Source organism: Moschus berezovskii, chromosome 6 (genome assembly GCF_049115385.1).
Source record: "Moschus berezovskii isolate FMDL1 chromosome 6, NW_MosBer_1.0, whole genome shotgun sequence".
NCBI classification, from domain to species: domain Eukaryota; kingdom Metazoa; phylum Chordata; class Mammalia; order Artiodactyla; family Moschidae; genus Moschus; species Moschus berezovskii.
Genome location: NC_142465.1, coordinates 105,144,866 through 105,164,675, shown reverse-complemented (window position 1 = coordinate 105,164,675; position 19,810 = coordinate 105,144,866). Strand labels below are relative to the sequence as shown.

Here is a 19,810-nt window from a genome sequence, read left to right as displayed (position 1 = left end):
TCATCCCCTTCTCTTCCTGCCCTAAGTCTTTCCCAGCATCAGGGTCTTTTCAAATGAGTCAGTTCTTTGCATTATGTGGCCAAAGTAAGGTAGTTTCAGCTTCAGCATCAGTCCTTCCAATGAATATTCAGGACTGATTTCCTTTAGGATGGACTGGTTGGATCTCCTAACTGTCCAAGGGACTCTCAAGGTTCTTCTCCAACACCACAGTTCAAAAGCGTCAATTCTTCAGACCTTAGTTCTCTTTACAGTCCAAATCTTACATCCATACATGACTACTGGAAAAGCATAGCTTTGACTAGATGGACCTTTGCTGGCAAAGTAATGTCTCTGCTTTTTAATATGCTGTCTAGGTTGGTCATTACTTTTCTTTCAAGGAGCAAGCGTCTTTTAATTTCATGGCTGCAGTCACCATCTGCAGTGATTTTGGAGTCCAGGAAGATAAAATCTGTCACTGTTTCCATTGTTTCTGTATCTATTTGCCATGAAGTGATGGGACCAGATGCCATGATCGTTGTTTTCTGAATGTTGAGCTTCAAGCCAACTTTTTCACTCTCTTCTTTCACTTTCATCAAGAGGCTCTTTAGTTCTTCTTCACTTTCTGCCATAAGAGTGGTGTCATCTGCATATCTGAGGTTATTGATATTTCTCCTGGAAATCTTGATTCCAGCTTGTGCTTCCTCCAGCCCGGCATTTCTCATGATGTATTCTGCATATAAGCTAAATAAGCAGAGTGACAATATATAGACTTGATGTACTCCTTTGCCTATTTGGAACCAATCTGTTGTTCCATATCCAGTTCTAACTATTGCTTCCTGATCTGCATACAGATTTCTCAAGAGGCAAATCAGGTGGTCTGGTATTCCCATCTCTTGAAGAATTTTCCACAGTTTGTTGTGATCCACATAGTCAAAGGCTTTGGCGTAGTCAACAAAGCAAAAGTAGATATTTTTCTGGCACTTTCTTGCTTTTTTGATGATCCAATGGATGTTGGCAATTTGATCTCAGGTTCCTCTGCCTTTTCTAAATCCAGCTTGAACATCTGGAAGTTCACAGTTAATGTACTGTTGAAGCCTGACTTGGAGAATTTTGAGCATTACTTTGCTGGTGTGTGAGATGAGAGCAACTGTGCGGTAGTTTGAGCATTCTTTGGCATTGTCTTTCTTTGGGATTGGAATGAAAACTGACCTTTTCCAGTCTTGTGGCCACCACTGAGTTTTCCAAATTTGCTTGTATATTTAGTGAAGCACTTTAACAGCATCATATTTTAGGATTTGAAATAGCTTAGCTGAAATTCCATCACCTCCATTAGCTCTGTTCGTAGTGATGCTTCCTAAGGCCCATTTGACTTCACATTCCAGGATGTCTGGCTCTAGGTGAGTGATCATACCATCGTGGTTATCTGGGTAATGAAGACATTTTTTGTAGAGTCCTTCTGTGTATTCTTGCCACCTCTTCTTAATATCTTCTGTTAGGTCCATACCATTTCTGTCCTTTATTGAGCCCCACTTTGCATGAAATGTTCCCTTGGTATCTCTGATTTTCTTGAAGAGATCTTTAGTCTTTCCCATTCTATTGTTTTCCTCTATTTCTTTGCACTGATCACTGAGGAAGGCTTTCTTATCTCTCCTTGCTCTTCTTTGGAACTCTGCATTCAGATGGGTTTATCTTTCCTTTTCTCCTTTGCCTTCTGCTTCCCTTCTTTTCACAGCTATTTATAAGGCCTCCTCAGACAAGCATTTTGCCTTTTTTTTTTTTCCACTGGTGATGGTCTTGAACACTGCCTCCTATACAAAGTCACGAACCTCTATCCATAGTTCTTCAAGCACTCTATCAGATCTAATCCCTCGAATCTATTTGTCACTTCCACTGTATAGTGGACTGGATAAGGAGTTCATGATCTGAGCCACAGTCAGCTCCTGGTCTTGTTTTTCCTGACTGTGTAGAGCCTCTCCATCTTTGGCTGCAAAGAATGTAATCAACCTGATTTCAGTATTGACCATCTGGTGATGTCCTTGTGTAGAGTCTTCTCTTGTGTTGTTGGAAGCGGGTGTTTGCTATGACCAGTGCATTCTCTTGGCAAAACTCTATTAGCCTTTGCCCTGCTTCATTCTGTACCTCAAGGCCAAATTTGCTTGTCACTCCAGGTATCTCTTGACTAATCTTACAACCTCTTTTTATCTAACGGACTCATGTGTCTGTTTAGCCCATCAAATCAAGTCAGTTTTCTTCTAGGATATTGCATAGAAATAATTTCTATTAGAAAACATGAAATTGAGAGATTAATAAACTCATTATTGTTAATAATGGAGGGACATGTATTTTGTTTTAGTTTCAATTCTCTTTGTGGTATAAAAAATTATTATCAAACAATGTATCCAAAATAAATAAAGGGTAATATAAAGTTTGATCATTGTTCAAATAAGTATCTGATCTGATCGGTATTCACTAAATCATGTCTGATTCTTTTGCGACAGCATGGATTATAGCCCATCAGGCTTCTCCAACCATGGGCTTTCCCAGTCAAGAATACCATGGTGGGTAGCTATTTCCTTCTCCAGGGAATCTTCCCCTGGAGATCGAACCCAGGTCTCCTGCATTGGCAGGCAGATTCTTTACTACTGAGCCACCAAGGAAGCCCCAAAAGAATATAATAAATCTCTAAAATTGCAAATACTGACACTGTATTTTATAGCATGTATACCAACATAGAATAGGTCTATGAAATGTTGGGAGGTAAAGCACAGAACACAGAATTGTGTAGAAACACTGCTATTCTTCCGCTGCACTGTCTTGGCGTCATGGTGAGGCCTCATATTTCCCAGTTCTTACAGTTTCTGGATATAGGTATTGTTTCAGCAATACCAACAGACAGTTTGCCTGCCAGCAGGGGCCTTAAAATCCCCTCTGTCCCTCTCCATTCCCCACTCTCTGGAACATCCAGATATACTTCCTTTATTTCTGGAAATCACCAGAGATGATTTCCAGTGTGTGGAATTACACAGTGTTTGGCCAGACTCTGAAGACAGATTAGGGCACACTCATATGCTCTTGTCTCCATATCCATTTGCCTCTCTTGAGGTCAGAGTTTTTTAAAGTTTTTTTCTCTTATTCCTTAAGCTTCTTATAGGGTATCAACTCATTGCATTTTCCCCTTTTTCCTTCCTTATTACTAAGCTCCAGTGGGGAAGTCAGTTACCGATTGTTTTTAAATTTTCTGTTTTTGAAAATCGAGGTATTCTTGATGTACAACAGGATATTCGTTTCGAGTATATAGCACAGTGATTTTTTTTTCCTTCCTCGTGACTGAATGTTTCCTTTTTATTATTTATTTATTTATTTATTTTTTATTTAATTTATTTTATTGGAGGCAAATTACCTTACATTAATATATTGGTTGGTTTTACCATACATTGACACGAGTCTGTCCCGGGTGTACATGTGTTCCTTTCTTGAATCCCCCTCCCACCTCCCTCTTCCCCATATCCTCCCTCCAGGTCATCCCTGTGCACCAGCCCCAAGCATCCTGTATCATGCGTCGAACCTGGACTAGTCACATATGATAATATACATGCTACAAAGCATAGTGATTTGTTATTCATACGCACCATGAAACAATCACAAGTCTAGCTCACATCCATCATCACACAGACTATTTTTTCTTGTGATGAGAAATTTTAAGATCCACTCTCTCAGCAACTTTCAAATATGCAACACGGTGTTATTAACTAGAGTTACTATGCTTTACATAACAGCTATGGGATTTACAGAATTTCTTTGTTTTATAACTGGAAGCTTGTGTCCCTGACTTCTTTTATCCTTCAACTTCTTTTGCCCACATTCCACCCTCTGCCCATGGTAAAGTCCATCCAGTTTGTCACAGACGGTAGTTTCATTCCTTTTTATGGCTGAATTATATCCTATTGTGCATATGCTGCATTTTTTTTAATCCATTCAGACGTCAGTGGACACATAGGTCATTTCCATATCTTGCCTGTTGCAAATAATTGAGCAGTGAGTATGAAGGTGCATGTATCTTTTCAAGTCAGTATTTTCTTTTTTTTCGGTTGTACTGCAATGGACCTTAGTTCCCCGACCAAACATGGGCCTGGGCAGTGAAAGTGCAGAGTCCTAACTACTGGACCTAGGGAGTTCCCTCAAGTCAGTGTTTTCATTTTCTTTGGATAAACATCTAGAAGTGAGGTTGCAGGATGGCATGGCAGTTCTAACTTTTTTTTAAAGCTTTCTCTCGACTCTTTGATTTTATTCTTAACTTTTAATCTCAATGTTCTAATTCTTAGGAAACTAATTCCTGATGTTAAAGTTCTAGGAGTTTTTATTTTTATTTTTTTATTGAGGGATAATTTCTTTACAGAATTTTGTTGTCTTCTGTCAAATCTCAACATGAATCAACCATTCCGTTCAGTCGCTCAGTCATGTCCGACTCTTTGCGACCCCGTGGACTGTAGCCTACCAGGCTTCTCCGTCCATGGGATTCTCCAGGCAAGAATACTGGAGTGGGTTACCATTTCCTTCTCCAGGGGATCTTCCTGACTCAGGGATCGAACCCGGGTCTCCCGCATTGGAGGCAGACGCTTTAACCTCTGAGCCACCAGGGAAGCCTGAATCAACCATAGGTATATATATATCCCCTCCCTTTTGAACCTCCCTCCCATCTCCCTCCGCATCCCACTCCTCTAGGTTGATACAGATCCCCTGTTTGAGTTTCCTGAGCCATACAGCAAATTCCCATTGGCGATCTGTTTTACATACGGTAATGTAAGTTTCCATGTTACTCTTTCCATACATCTCACCCTCTTCTCCCCCCCCCATATCCATGTCTATTTCTCCATTGCTGTAAATAAATTCTACAGTCCCATTTTTCTAGATTCCGTATATGTGTGTTAAAATAGGATATTTGTCTTTCTCTTTCTGACTCACTTCACGCTGTATAATAGGTTCTAGGTTCATCCACCTCATCAGAACTGACTCAGTTGTGTTCCTTTTTATGGCTGAATTAATATTCCATTTTGTATATGTACCACAACTTCTTTATCCACTCATCTGTCGATGGACTGCTTCCATGTTCTAGCTATTTAAATGGTGCTACAATGAACAATGGGTATGGGTGTCTGTTTCAACCCTAGTTTCCTCAGGGTATATGCCTAGGAGTGGCCCTGCTGGGTCCTATGGTGCTTTTATTCATACTTTTTAAAGGAATCTCCATACTGTCTTCCATAGTGGCTGTATCAATTTACATTTCCACCAACAGTGCAAGAGCATTCTGTTTTCTCCACACCATCTCCAGTATTTATTTTTTGTAGACTTTTTAATGATGGCCATTCTGACTGGTATGAGGTGATATCTCATTGTGGTTTTGACTTGCATTTGTCTAACAATGAGCAATGTTGAGCATTTTTCACTTGTTTGTTAGCCATCTGAATGTTTTCTTTGGAGACACGTCTGTTAGGTCTTTTCCCCACTTTTTGATTGGGTTTGTTTTTCTGGCATTGAGTTGTATGAGCTGCTTGTATATTTTGGAAATTAATCCTTTGTCAGTTGTTTCATTTGCTATTATTTTCTACCATTCTGTGGGTTGTCTTTTCACCTTGCTTATAGTTTCCTTTGCTGTGCAAAAACTTTTAAGTTTAATCAGGTCCCACTTGTTTACTTTTGTTTTTATTTCTGTTACTCTAGGAGGTGGGTCATAGAGGATCTTGCTTTGATTTATGTCATTGAGTGTTCTGCCTATGTTTTCCTGTAAGAGTTTCATAGTTTCTGGTCTTACATTTAGGTCTTTAATCCATTTTGAGTTTATCTTTGTGTGTGGTGTTAGGAAGTGTTCTCCAGCTCCATTCTACTTTCCCAAGACTGCTTTGGCTATTCAGGGTCTTTTGTGTTTCCATATGAATTGTGAAACTTTTTGTTCTAGTTCTGTGAAAAATGCCATTGGTAATTTGACAGGGATCACATTGACTCTGTGGATTGCAATTGATAGTATAGTCATTTTCACAATATTGATTCTTCCTACCTAGGAACATGGAATATCTCTCTATCTGTTTACGTCGTCTTTGATTTCTTTCATTAGTGTCTTATAATTTTCTGTGTACAGTTCTGTTGTCTCCTTAGGTAAGTTTATTCCTAGATATTTAATTCGTTTTGTTGCAATGGTGAATGGGATTGATTCCTTAATTTCTCTTTCTGATTTTTCATTGTTAGTATATAGAAATGCAAGTGATTTCTGTGTATTGATTTTGCATCCTGAAAATTTGCTAAATTCACTGTTTAGCTCTAGTAATTTTCTGATACTATCTTTAGGTTTTTCTATGTACAGTATCATGTCATGTGCAAACAATGAGAACTTTACTTCTTTTCTGATCTGGATTCCTTTTATTTCTTTTTCTTCTCTGATTGCTATATATAGCTAGGACTTCTAGGACTATGTTGAATAATAATGGTGAAAGTGGACATCCTTGTCTTGTTCCTGATCTTAGGTGGAATGGTTTCCGTTTCTCACCATTGAGAATAATGTTTGCTGTAGGCTTATCATATATGGCCTTTACAATGTTGAGGTAGGTTCCTTCTATGCTCATTGTTTGAAGAGTTTTAATCATAAATGGGTGTTAACTTTGTCAAAGGCTTTTTCTGCATCTATTGAGATTATCACGTGGTTTTTAATCTTTCAATTTGTTAATATGGTGTATCACAGTGATTGATTTGCATATCTTGAAGAATCCTTGCATTCCTGGAATAAACCCAACTTGATCATGGTGTATGAGCTTTGGATGTGTTGCTGAATTCTGTTTGCTAGAATTCTGTTGAGGATTTTTGCATCTATGTGCATCAGTGACATTGGCCTGTAGTTTTCTTTCCTGTGCTGTCTTTGTCCAATTTTGGTATCAGGGTGGTGGCCTCATGGAATGAGTTTGGAAGTGTTCCTTCCTCTGCAAGTTTTGGAAATAGTTTTAGAAAGATAAACGTTAAATCTTCTCTAAATGTTTGATAGAATGCTCCTGTGAAGACTTCTGGGCCTGGGCTTTTGTTTTTTGGGAGATTTTTGATTACAGCTTCAATTTCAGTGCTTGTAATTGGGTTATTCGTAATTAAAATTTTTTCCTGGTTCAGTCTTGGAAGATTGAACTTTTCTAAGAATCTGTCTGTTTCTTCTAGGTTTTCATTTTATTTTTCCATTTTTATTTTCCTTTTATTGCCATATAGTTGACTGTGGCTCAGATCATGAACTCCTTATTGCCAAATTCAGACTGAAATTGAAGAAAGTAGGGAAAACCACTAGACCATTCAGATATGACCTAAATCAAATCCCTTATGATTATACGGTGGAAGTGAGGAATAGATTTAAGGGACTAGATCTGATAGATAGAGTGCCTGATGAACTCTGGACGGAGGTTCATGACATTGTACAGGAGACAGGGACCAAGACCATCCCCATGGAAAAGAGATGCAAAAAAGCAAAATGGCTGTCTGAGGAGGCCTTACAAATAGCTGTGAAAAGAAGAGAAGTGAAAAGCAAAGGAGAAAAGGAAAGATATAAGCATCTGAATGCAGAGTTCCAAAGAATAGCAAGGAGAGATAAGAAAGCCTTCCTCAGTGATCAATGCAAAGAAATAGAGGAAAACAACAGAAAAAGAAAAACAAGAGATCTCTTCAAGAAAATTAGAGATTCCAAGGGAACATTTCATGCAAAGATGGGCTCGATAAAGGACAGAAATGGTATGGACCTAACAGAAGCAGAAGATATTAAGAAGAGATGGCAAGAATACACAGAAGAACTGTACAAAAAAGATCTTCACGAGCAAGATAGTCACGATAATGTGATCACTGACCTAGAGCCAGACATCTTGGAATGTGAAGTCAAGTGAGCTTTAGAAAGCATCACTACGAACAAAGCTAGTGGAGGTGATGGAATTCCAGTTGAGCTATTTCAAATCCTGAAAGATGATGCTGTGAAAGTGCTGCACTCAATATGTCAGCAAATTTGGAAAACTCAGCAGTGGCCACAAGACTGGAAAAGGTCAGTCTTCATTCCAATCCCAAAGAAAGGGAATTCCAAAGAATGCTCAAATTACCGCACAATTGCACTCATCTCACATGCTAGTAAAGTCATGCTCAAAATTCTCCAAGCCAGGCTTCAGCAATATGTGAACCGTGAACTCCCAGATGTTCAAGCAGGTTTTAGAAAAGGCAGAGGCACCAGAGATCAAATTGCCAACATCCGCTGGATCATGGAGAAAGCAAGAGAGTTCCAGAAGAGCATCTATTTCTGCTTCATTGACTAAGCCAAAGCCTTTGACTGTGTGGATCACAACAAACTGTGGAACATTCTGAAAGAGATGGGAATCCCAGACCACCTGACCTGCCTCTTGAGAAACCTGTATGCAGGTCAGGAAGCAACAGTCAGAACTAGACATAGAACAACAGACTGGTTCCAAATAGGAAAAGGAGTGCGTCAAGGCTGTATATTGTCACCCTGCTTATTTAACTTATATGCAGAGTACATCATGAGGAATGCTGGGCTGGAAGAAGCACAAGCTGGAATCAAGATTGCTGGGAGAAATATCAATAACCTCAGATATGCAGATGATACTACCCATATGGCGGAAAGTGAAGAGGAACTCAAAAGCCTCTTGATGAAAGTGAAAGAGGAGAGTGAAAAGGATGGCTTGAAGCTTAACATTCAGAAAACAAAGATCATGGCATCTGGTCCCATCACTTCATGGGAAATAGATGGGGAAACAGTGGAAACAGTGTCAGACTTTATTTTTTGGGGCTCCAAAATCACTGCAGATGCTGATTGCAGCCATGAAATTAAAAGACACTTACTCCTTGGAAGGAAAGTTATGACCAACCTTGATAATATATTAAAAAGCAGAGACATTACTTTGCCAACAAAGGTCTGTCTAGTCAAGGCTATGGTTTTTCCCGTGGTCATGTATGGATGTGAGAGTTGGACTGTGAAGAAAGCTGATCACCGAAGAATTGATGCTTTTGAACTGTGGTGTTGGAGAAGACTCTTGAGAGTCCCTTGTTCCGCAAGGAGATCCAACCAGTCCATTCTAAAGGAGATCAGTCCTGGGTGTTCATTGGAAGGACTGATGCTAAAGCTGAAACTGCAATACTTTGGCCACCTCATGCGACGAGTTGACTCACTGGAAAAGACTCTGATGCTGGGAAAGGTTGGGGGCGGGAGGAGAAGGGGACGACAGAGAATGAGATGGCTGGATGGTATCACAGACTCTGTGGACATGAGTTTGTGTGAACTCCGGGAGTTGGTGATAGACAGGGAGGCCTGGCGTGCTGTGATTCATGGGGTCGCGGAGAGTCGGACACAACTGAGCGACTGAACTGAACTGAACTGAACTGTTCATAATAGTCTTTTATAGTCTTTTGTATTTCTGCATTGTGTTGTAACCACTCCTTTTTCATTTGTAATTTTGTTGATTTGGTTCGTCTCTCTTATTTTCTTGATGAGTCTGGCTAAGGGTTTGTCAATTTTGTTTATCTTCTCAAAGAACCAGCATTTAGTTTTTTTAACCTTTACGTCATTTCTTTTTCATTTATTTCTGCTTAGAGCTTTATGATTTCTTTCCTTCTACTATTTTTTTTTGTGTTTTTTCCAGTTGTTTTATGTGTAAATTTAGGTTGTCTATTCATTGTTTTTCTTCTTACTTGAGGTAGGATTGTATTGCTGTAAACTTCCCTCTTAGGACTGCTTTTGCTGCATCCCATAGATTTTGAGTTGTCATGTTTTCATTGTCATTTGTTTCCGAAACTTTTGGATTTTCCTTTTGATTTTATTAGTAACCTGCTGGTTAGTTAGAAATGTGTTGTTTAATTTCCATGTGTTTGTGTTTCTTACAGTTTTTTTCCTTGTAATTGATATGTAGTCTCATAGTGTTGTGGTTGAAGGAAATGCTTGATACAGTTTCAATTTTCTTAAATTTACTAAGGTTTGATTTGTGACCCAATTGTGGTCTATCCTAGAGAATGTTCCATGTGCACTTGAGAAGAAGGTGTATTCTTCTGCATTTGGATGGAATATCCTGAAGATATCAATGAGATCCATCTCATTTGATGTATCATTTAGGACTTATGTTTCCTTATTAATTTTCTGTTTTGATGATCTGTCCACTGGTGTGAGTGGGGTGTTAAAGCCTCCTACTATTATTGTGTTACTGTCAATTTCTCCTTTTATGTCTGTTAGTATTTGTCTTATGTATTGAGGTGCTCCTATGTTGGGTGCATAGATATTTACAATGGTTATATCCTCCTCTTGGATTGATCCCTTGATCATTATGTAATGTGCTTCCTTATCTCTTGTAATCTTCTCTGTTTTAAGGTCTATTTTGTCTGATACGAAGATTTCCTACTCCAGCTTTCTTTTGCTTCCCACTTGCATGGAATATATTTTTCCATCCTTCACTTTCAGTCTATATGTGTTTTTAGGTCTGAAGTGGATTTCTTGTAGACAGCATATTTAGGGGTCTTGTTTTTGTATCCATTCAGCCAGTCTGTGTCTTTTGGTTGGAATATTTAATCAATTTACATTTAAAGTAGTTATTGATACACATGTTCTTATTGCCATTTTCTTAATTGTTTGGGGTTAATTTTGTAGATCTTTATTCTTCTCTTGTATTTCTTCACTATATAAGTCCTTTTAATGTTTGTTTAAAGCTGGTTTGGTGGTACTGAATTCTCTTAACTTTTGCTTGTGTGAAAAGCTTTTTATTTCTCCATCAATTTTGAATGAGATCCTTGCTGGGTACAGTGATCTTGGTTGTAGATTTCTCCCTTTCAGTACTTTAAATATATCCTACCATTCCCTTCTGTCCTGCAGAGTTTCTGCTGAAAGATCAGCTGTTAAGTGTGTGGGATTTCCCTTATATGTTACTTGTTCCTTCTCCCTTGCTGTTTCTAATATTCTTTCGTTGTGTTTAGTCTTTGTCAGTTTGATTAGCATGTGTTTTGGTGTGTTTCTTCTTGGGTTTATCCTGTATGGGACTCTTTGTGCCTCTTGGACTTGATTGACTCTTTCCTTTTCCATGTTGGGGAAATTTTCAACTATGATCTCTTCAAAAATTTTCTCATACCCTTTCTTTTTCACTTCTTCTTCTGGGACCCCTATTATTCAAATGTTGGTGCATTTGATATTGTCCCAGAGGTCTCTGAGACTATCATCAGTTCTTTTCACGCTTTTTACTTTATTCTGCTCCTCAGAAGTCATTTCCACCATTTTCTCTTTCGGCTCACTGATTTGTTCTTCTGCTTCAGATATTTTGCTATTAATTCCTTCTGCTGCTGCTGCTGTTGCTAAGTCGTTTTCAGTCGTGTCTGACTCTGTGTGACCCCACAGACGGAAGCCCGCCAGGCTCCCCTGTCCCTGGGATTCTCCAGGCAAGAACACTGGAGTGGGTTGCCATTTCCTTCTCCAATGCATGAAAGTGAAAAGTGAAAGTGAAGGTGCTCAGTTGTGTCCAACTCTTCTAGAGTATTTTTAATTTCAGCAATTGTGTTGTTTGTCTCTGCATGTTTATTCTTTAATTAGGCCTTTGTTACTTGATTCTTGCATTTTCTCCATTTTGCTCTCAAGGTTTTTGATCATCTTTACTATCATTATTCTGAATTCTTTTTCAGGAAGTTTGCCTATTTCTTCTTCATTTATTTGGATTTCTGTGTTTTTACTTTGTTCCTTCCTTTGTGTGGTATTTCTCTGCCTTCTCATTTTTTTTTAACTTATTGTGTTTGAGATCTCTTTCTCCAAGTTTTCAAGGTTGAATTCTTTCTTCCTTTTGGTTTCTGCCCTCTAAGGTTGGTCCAGTGGTTTGTGTAAGCTTCTTTTAAGGTGAGATTTGTTCTGAATTTTTGTTTGTTTGTTTTTCCTCTGATGGGCAAGGCTGAGTGAGGTGATAATCTTGTCTGCTGATGATTGGGTTTGTATTTTTGTTTTGTTTGTTGTTTAGATGAGGTGTCCTACACCGGGGTGTTATTGGTGGTTGGGTGATGCTGGGTCTTGTATTCCAGTGGTTTCCTTTGTGTGAGTTCTCACTATTTGATACCCCCCAAGGGTTAGTTCTCTGTAATCAGTGCTCCCACTCCAAAGGCTCAGGGGTTGATTGTTGGTCAGGAATGAACATTCCACAACTGGTTTGTTATGACATTAAGTGAGATTAAAACAAATATCCAAAAATGAGAAACCAAATATGAACCCCAGACAAGTGGCAGTTACAAAACAGGCAAATAATAATTAAATTAATGGAATATACACATATACACCAATAAGCAAAATCAAAACAGTTCAGCGAAAATAAAGTACAACCCAGCGAACAAAGGAAAGCAAAAATTATATTTACCAGTTAAGAACAAAACTAACTAAAGTACAAACTGGAAAAGAAAACTAAAGCAAGGTGCCAAGTGGGAAATAAAGCAATGAAAACAGAACTAAAAATATGTTGAGAGAAAAGGAAAGAAGGAAAAGAAAGAATAGATATGCAAAGTTAAATAGAGGTAGATGAAGAAGATTTATATACATTAAAGATTAATTGAAAGGGGAAAAGAACATTAGGAAAGGCAAACAAAGGAATAAATGTAGAAAAAATATAATAGGTTTAAAAAAAATAGAACTTAAAAGTATGAGAAAGAGGAAAAAAAACAGAAGAAGAAAGAAGAAAGGAAATAAGGAAAACTCAACAGAACTGCAAAGGTCCAACATAGAGACAAAGGTTTATAACGACAATAAAAAATGTGACTGAATATACACATATACACCCACAAGTGAATCAAAACAGTCCAACAAAAATAAAGTACAATAGATTGACCTGGAGAACAAGGGAAACCAAAAATTGTCTACCAGAACAAAACTAACTAAAGCACAAAGTGGAAAACAAAACTAAAGCAAAGAGCCAATTGTGGTATAAAACAATGAAAATAAAACTAACAAATATGTTGAGAGGAAAGGAAAGAAAGAAAAGAAAGAATAGATATCCAAAGTTAAATAGAGGTAGATAAAGAAGATTTATATACATTAAAGATTAACTGCAAGAGGAACAGAACAGTAGGAAAAGCAAAGGAATAAGTGTAGAAAAAATAATAATAAGTTTAAAAAGAGAAGGAAAAAAAAAAAAAGGAAAACTCCCCAGAGCAGCAAAAGCCCAATGTAGAGACAGAGGTTTATAACAACAATAAAAAATGTGATTGAGAAAAAGAAAAAAAGCTCAAAAGTTTAATTTGATTTCATAGTGCCAATAAAATCGACACCTATAATGGGGGGGAGTGTGAGAGAAAGGGAAAAAAAGAAAAAAATCCAAAAGAATCTACAGAGCAAGTCAAAACATAAGAATAATAAATGTCTTTTTTGAGTCGCAGCTGTCAGAGTCCCTTCCCTCGCTGGGAGTCACAGTTCACCTCATCTCCCTAGGATGCCCTCCAACTCTGTGCTTGATCTCTGAACCTGCTGTGGGGGCAGCTCAAATTCTAATCTGGTTCTACTCCTGGGTGTTCTTGCCTCCAATGTCCACAGCTATCAGAACTAGTGAGTTTTCTTTTGTGGGAGCTCTCAATGACCTTTTATATGTTCCATAGACACAGAGTCTGCCTAGTTGATCATATGGATTTAATCTGCAACTTGTACAGCTGGTGGGAAGGTTTTGGGTCTTCTTCCTTAGCCACACTGCCCCTGGGTTTCAAATGCGGCTTTATTTCCTCCTCTGCATGTGGGTCGTCCACTGGGGTTTGCTCCTGAGGCGGCCCTGGAGGATTGGGCTTGCCCCTGTGAGGGCCAGGTGTGCAGGTGGTGCAGCTGCTTGGGTCGCAGGGGTTCTGGCAGCACTAAGTACTCAGAGGAGTTGGCAGCTAGGGAAGCAGGAAACACAGTGCTTTAGAAGGGTATGGCAACCAGTATTGGCTGATGCACTCCAGTATTTTTGCCTGGAGAACCCCCCTCCCTGACAGAGAAGCCTAACAGGCAACAGTCTACAGGGTCACAAAGGGTTGGGCACAACCGAAGTGACCCTGCGTGAATAGGCACAATACTTTTTTGCCTGTGGCAGCTCTGCCCCAGTGAGAGTTGAGCCTGAAGGTGGAGTAGTTGCTAGGCTTGCAAGGACCCTGGTGACAAGTGTGCAGGGACACGGACTGCCTCCGCCACAGGAGTTATGGCCCTATCAGAGTCTTTTTTGTGAGTCTCTTATGGCTGGCGATCAGAAGGCCTCTTTGGCCAGTCTTTCTCTGTAGCTCAACCCATTTAGGCACCTAGACGGTTTCCTTGCCTGGGTTCCTTCTCTGTTGTTTGGCGTGTCAGGCACAAAGAGGGACCCCCCTGGCTGGAATCCTACTCTGCAGACCGGCAAGTCAGGCACTTAAAGGGGCACCCAGGGTGGGGTCCTGTTCCGTAGTACAGTGCATCAGGTGTTTGATGGGCCAGCCTCTCTATTGTTCAACTGCTGATGCTGGCAGTGTGAGGGGAGAGAGGCAATGGTGATGGCTCCACCCCCTATGATTGACTCAGCAGTATGGCCTTGCTTCCATGGCTGCCCGGCTTTCCTCCACAGGCATTTTCCACACATTTCCCACCACAATCTCCTTCCTCACATCACCTCCATCCGTCTCTCCGCAGCCAACAGCAGTTCTCACCCTGAGATTGCTCCACAATCCCTAAACTCCAGCTCCCAGCTGCCGCGCCTTCCAGGGGATCTGCGGCCCTGTCTGCTGCAAGGACTGTCTGATCCTCATTCTATTTAGGCTGCCACAGATCAGCTGTTTCACTCTCGCCATTAAATGTTTCTCCTCTGACTAAGACAGTTGCCCCGATGTGGAGATTGGACCCCTGCTTCAGTTCCCCCACCCACTGAGGGCAGGTCCAGTCCCACTAACACTCCTGTTTCCCTCCCTACTTCCTTAGTCCTACCAAGTTTTGCGTGGTTCTATATATTCTTTTCCCCTGGTCAGGTACTCCTGTCCACTTTCAGCTGCTGTTCTCCATGCACTTCCATGTTTGAAGGTGTATTCCTAATGTGGAGAGAGATGTACTCCATGTCCTCCTACTCCTCTGCCATCTTGTTTTCTCCTATTTTTAATTTTTGGGGGAACTTCTATAGTGTTTTCCACAGTGACTGCAATCATGTACATTCCCACCGATAGTGAACAAGGATTTTCTTTTCTCTATAGACTTTCCTGCACTTGTTCTTGTCTTTTTGAAAATAGTCATTCTAACGGGTGTGAGATGATATTTTCTCATGGTTTTGATTTGCCTTTTCCCTGATGATTAGTGATGCTGAACATCTTCTATTGTACCCATTGACCATCTATATGTATATCTTCTTTGAAAAAATGTCTATATAGATTCTCTGCACATTTTAAAATCAGATTGGAATTTTTATTTTAATTTTTGTTATTGAGTTGCATGCATTCTTTATATATTTTAGATAATAACCTCATATAAGGTACATAATTTGAAAACATTTTCTCCCATTCGGTAGGTTGCCTTTTAATTTTTGATGGTTTCCTTTGCTATTTAGAGGCTTTTTAGTTTGACGTAGTCTCACTTGTTTATTTTTCACTTTTACCTTCTTTGCTTTTGGTGTCAAATCCAAGAAATCATTACCAAGACTGATGTTAAGGAAATTATTGCTTATTTTTTCTCTTAAGAGATCTTTGGCTTCAGGTCTTACACTCACATCTTTAATTCACTTCGCACTAACTTTGTTTATGAAGTAAGGCAGTGGGTCAGCTTCACTACCTTTCATGTGGCTGTCCAATTATCCCCACACCATTGACTGAAGAGATTGTCCCTTCCTTGTTGTGTATTCCTCGTTCCTCTCATGAATTAATTGACCATACACATGTCGCTTTACTTCTGAGATCTCTATTGTGTTCCATTGATCTATATCTCTGTTTTTATGCCAGTATGATACTATTTTGATTACTATAACTTTGTAATAAAATTTGAAATCAGAGAGCATCATGCCTTCAGTTCTGTTCTTTCTCAGTTTCTTTGGCTACTCTATGTCTTCTGTGTTTCCATACAAATTTTAGGATTTTTTTGTCCTACTTCTGAAAAATGCCATTGCAACTTTAACAGATGTTACATTGAATCTCCAGATGGCTTTGAGTAGGAGGGACATTTTGACAATATTTTTCCTTTCAATGTATAAGCATGGAATGTCTTTCTTTTTATTTGTGTTATTTTATTTCTTTCATCAGCTTCTTATAATTTTCAGTGTATAGGTCTTTCAGCTCCTTGGTTAAATTTATTCCTAGGTATTTTATCATTTATGATATAATCATAAATGTTATTGTTTTCTTAATTTCTCTTCCTGATAGTGTGTTATTAGCATATAGAAATGCAACATATTTCTGTATATTGATTTTATATCCTTCAACTGTACTGAATTCATTTATTAGTCCTACAGATTTTTTGGTGGAATCTTTAGGGTTTTCTGTATATAATATCATGTCATCTGCAATAGTGTAAGTTTTACTTCTTCCTTTCCAATATGAATGCATTTTCTTTCTTATTAGTTGGGCTTTCCAGGTGGCTCAGTGGTAAAGAATCTGCCCACCAAAGCAGGAAGCATGGGTTTGATCCCTGGTGGGGAAGATGCCCTAAAGAAGGAAATAGTAACCCACTCCAGTACTCTTGTCTGGGAAATCCCTTGGACAGAGAAGCCTGGTGGGCTAAAGGCCATGGGGTTGCAAAAAGAGTTGGACACGACTTAGAAACTAAACAAAACAACAAATTTATTAATTATTAATGTTAAGAGTTGCTCTCCATGTCCTAAAAACTATAAACGGGAAACCTTTCCTAATAATGCCTAAGAATGCCTTTGTTGAATGGCTCCCTCTGCTGGACAGAGTCTGCACTGCTTATTGTTGTCAGACACAATGCTGGGACAATTTAGGCACAGCACAAGCAAGTTCCTAGAAATATCTTGAGTTTTCCGGGAAATGAAATTTCCTGAACTGTTAACTGCGTTGTGAGGGGAGTGGAGAGAGGGTTGTTCTGGATTCCCAAAACTGCAGACCTCTTCTGTTAACATTTCAACACTAATTAGAAAGGAATGAGGTCTTGAAAACTAGAATGGGGACATATGGGAAGATCCCAAGCAAACTAGGGATGTGGAACTCTTACTCCTATCGAGCTCTTTTTACCATTAGAAGTATCCCTGTGACCCGTGTGTGAGAAGGTTAACCTTGTCTTACCTGAAGAGACTGTAAATGGTCTCCCTTAAGTAGAAGAGTCCTGGGTGAGTGATCGGAATGGTAACTTGAATCAACGAAACATCGTCCCCTCAGTTAACTCCTAGACATGAGCCAGTTTACAGAGCCAGAATCTCCTTAATTAAGAGAGAGGGGCATGTCCCTTGAGGAAGTGCCCTGCTAAACTGACAGACTTCTTATAGTTAATCTTTCCCCCATGTTTCCCCAAAGAGATCTGTGACCATTTACCTAGGTGACTATGATTTGAAGAATCAGACTTTGGGAGAACTATGGAAACACCGACTCTGACATTAATTTCAGGAGACCCAAGAAAGACATCGCTAGCCATATTAAGTCAGTTCAGTTCAGTTCAGTTCAGTTCAGTCGCTCAGTCGTGTCCGACTCTCCGCGACCCCATGAATCACAGCACGCCAGGCCTCCCTGTCCATCACCAACTCCCGGAGTTCACTCAAACTCATGTCCACAGAATCGGTGATGCCATCCAGCCATCTCATTCTCCGTCGTCCCCTTCTCCTCCCGCCCCCAACCTTTCCCAGCATCAGAGTCTTTTCCAGTGAGTCAACTCGTCTCATGAGGTGGCCAAAGTATTGGAGTTTCAGCTTTAGCATCAGTCCCTCCAATGAACATCCAGGATTGATCTCCTTTAGAATGGACTGGTTGGATCTCCTTGCAGTATAAGGGACTCTCAAGAGTCTTCTCCAACACCACAGTTCAAAAGCATCGATTCTTCGGCGATCAGCTTTCTTCACAGTCCAACTCTCACATCCATACATGACCACGGGAAAAACCATTGCCTTGACTAGACGGACCTTGGTCGGCAAAGTAATGTCTCTGCTTTTTAATATACTATTAAGTCAGTAGGTCAGTATAATAAGTGAGTTCTGTGACCGACTGGACAGTGAGTCCAGTGGGTTGTAGAATCAATCATGTGTTTTTTCTCCTGGCTCTCAGTAGGGACCGGAGAGAGAGGGACCAGAAAAGTGTGGGATCCAGCATGGATGGAGAGGGGAGAGTTGAGACCATCAAAGGCAGAGTCCAAAAAAGCCCTCGGCGGAAAAAAAAATAATTACACCTGGAGTGTGATGCATATTTATTTCTCTAGATGTCACCATTCCAGTATGAGTTTTTGCTAATATTCGTGAAAGACATCAGTTAGGTAAGGGAAACCTAGGCTCAGCCTCTAGCAGATTCTACATTGGTCCTGCAGTCTTCACACTTTTCTACTTCTATTAGGTAAACTCAGAGAGACAACAAAGATGGGAACGCTTAGAAAATAGTAGGATATCATTCTTCTCAGAGGACAGATTGCACAAAGAAGGAGCAGTATGGATAGAAGCTCTCAGACCTTCAAGCTAAGTATGGTTTTGGGCTCCAGAATAAAATCCTAAACACAGTGATTCAATGGCTATTATTTATTACAAGAATTCAGAATACTTGAAGAATGAGAGGACTTCATCAATGTTAATCAGTCACTCACCCATATCAAGTATAATCAAAGGTAGAAGTTGACTTGGAATATTGGCACAAGTGGTTTAATTTTATTATATTTTTGATTCCTAATTGAGAAAAATAAAAAACTGGACTCCGTACAGAATTACTGTGAGTTTCACATAGGATAATAGATATGTGTATGATTAAGCAACTCATACACACATTGTATACACATTTTACTATTTTGACGTTGATCATTTGACCTTGTTTACTAAAGACTGGAGATACCAAAGTCTAATCTTTCAAGGGTTTTCCCCTAGGACTATGTTCTACTCAGCCTCACATAAGACAATCTTGAATACTTATAATAGATTCTTTTGGTTGCCAGTCTTCGAGAGCTTGGCCCAAGATTGGCTTTCTTTTCTGAAAAGGTAATGAACTGACTCATTCTTTCCTGTGTCCTTCTTTAACACACGAGGTATGAAGTTCCAGAGCTCCAGCACAGTTTGCATTGACACTGCGTAGGGGAAACCACAGGCAGGGCCATATGAAGAAAGTCCTCAGTTGAGAGTAAAAGGGATGAGGGAAGTCGGGGATATGGGGGAAATGGCCAGATCCTCCTGTTCCTGTTCTGATTCTGGCTGGAGCCTGTATCTTCTGTCTCTTGCAGCCACCGGAACAAGCTCTATCTCTTAAGACAGAGCAGCGATGGTGGCAGCTGCAGTGATGGTGGCAGCTGGCTGCTGTGTGAGGAGCTTGTGGGGAATGTGCCTTCCTCTTTGCCCTCTTTAGTTTGCTCAGCTCCGTGGTTTTAGCCTTCTGTAGCTCTGGTGTCCCCTTTTTTTCGGGCAAACACTCCATAGTCACCTTTCCAATCACTAACCACAAGTCCACTAGCTCCAATAACTAACCACGCCCTGCTGAGCACTGTCTAGCTCTGTTTTTTTTGTCCCCTCTTTCCCAGAGAGCTCTAAAAAAGCTCTTCTCATTGGTTCTGATCTACTTTCCCTCACATCTCCCATCTTCTTATTTTTGTCACAAATTCACACTGGGTTCCAATGATGTGAGTGAAAGGATCCATTGTCCCCTCTTTCCCTGAGAGCTCTATATAGGCTTTTCTCATTGGTTTCTATCTCAGTTCTGATCT

General features: G+C 39.8%; 1 pseudogene; it reads right to left on the bottom strand.

The window, feature by feature from the left end:
• Window positions 1–228: 228 nt before the first annotated feature.
• On the bottom strand, window positions 229–19,524 carry LOC148777711 (uncharacterized; annotated as a pseudogene).
• Between the last annotated feature and the right edge of the window lie 286 nt (window positions 19,525–19,810).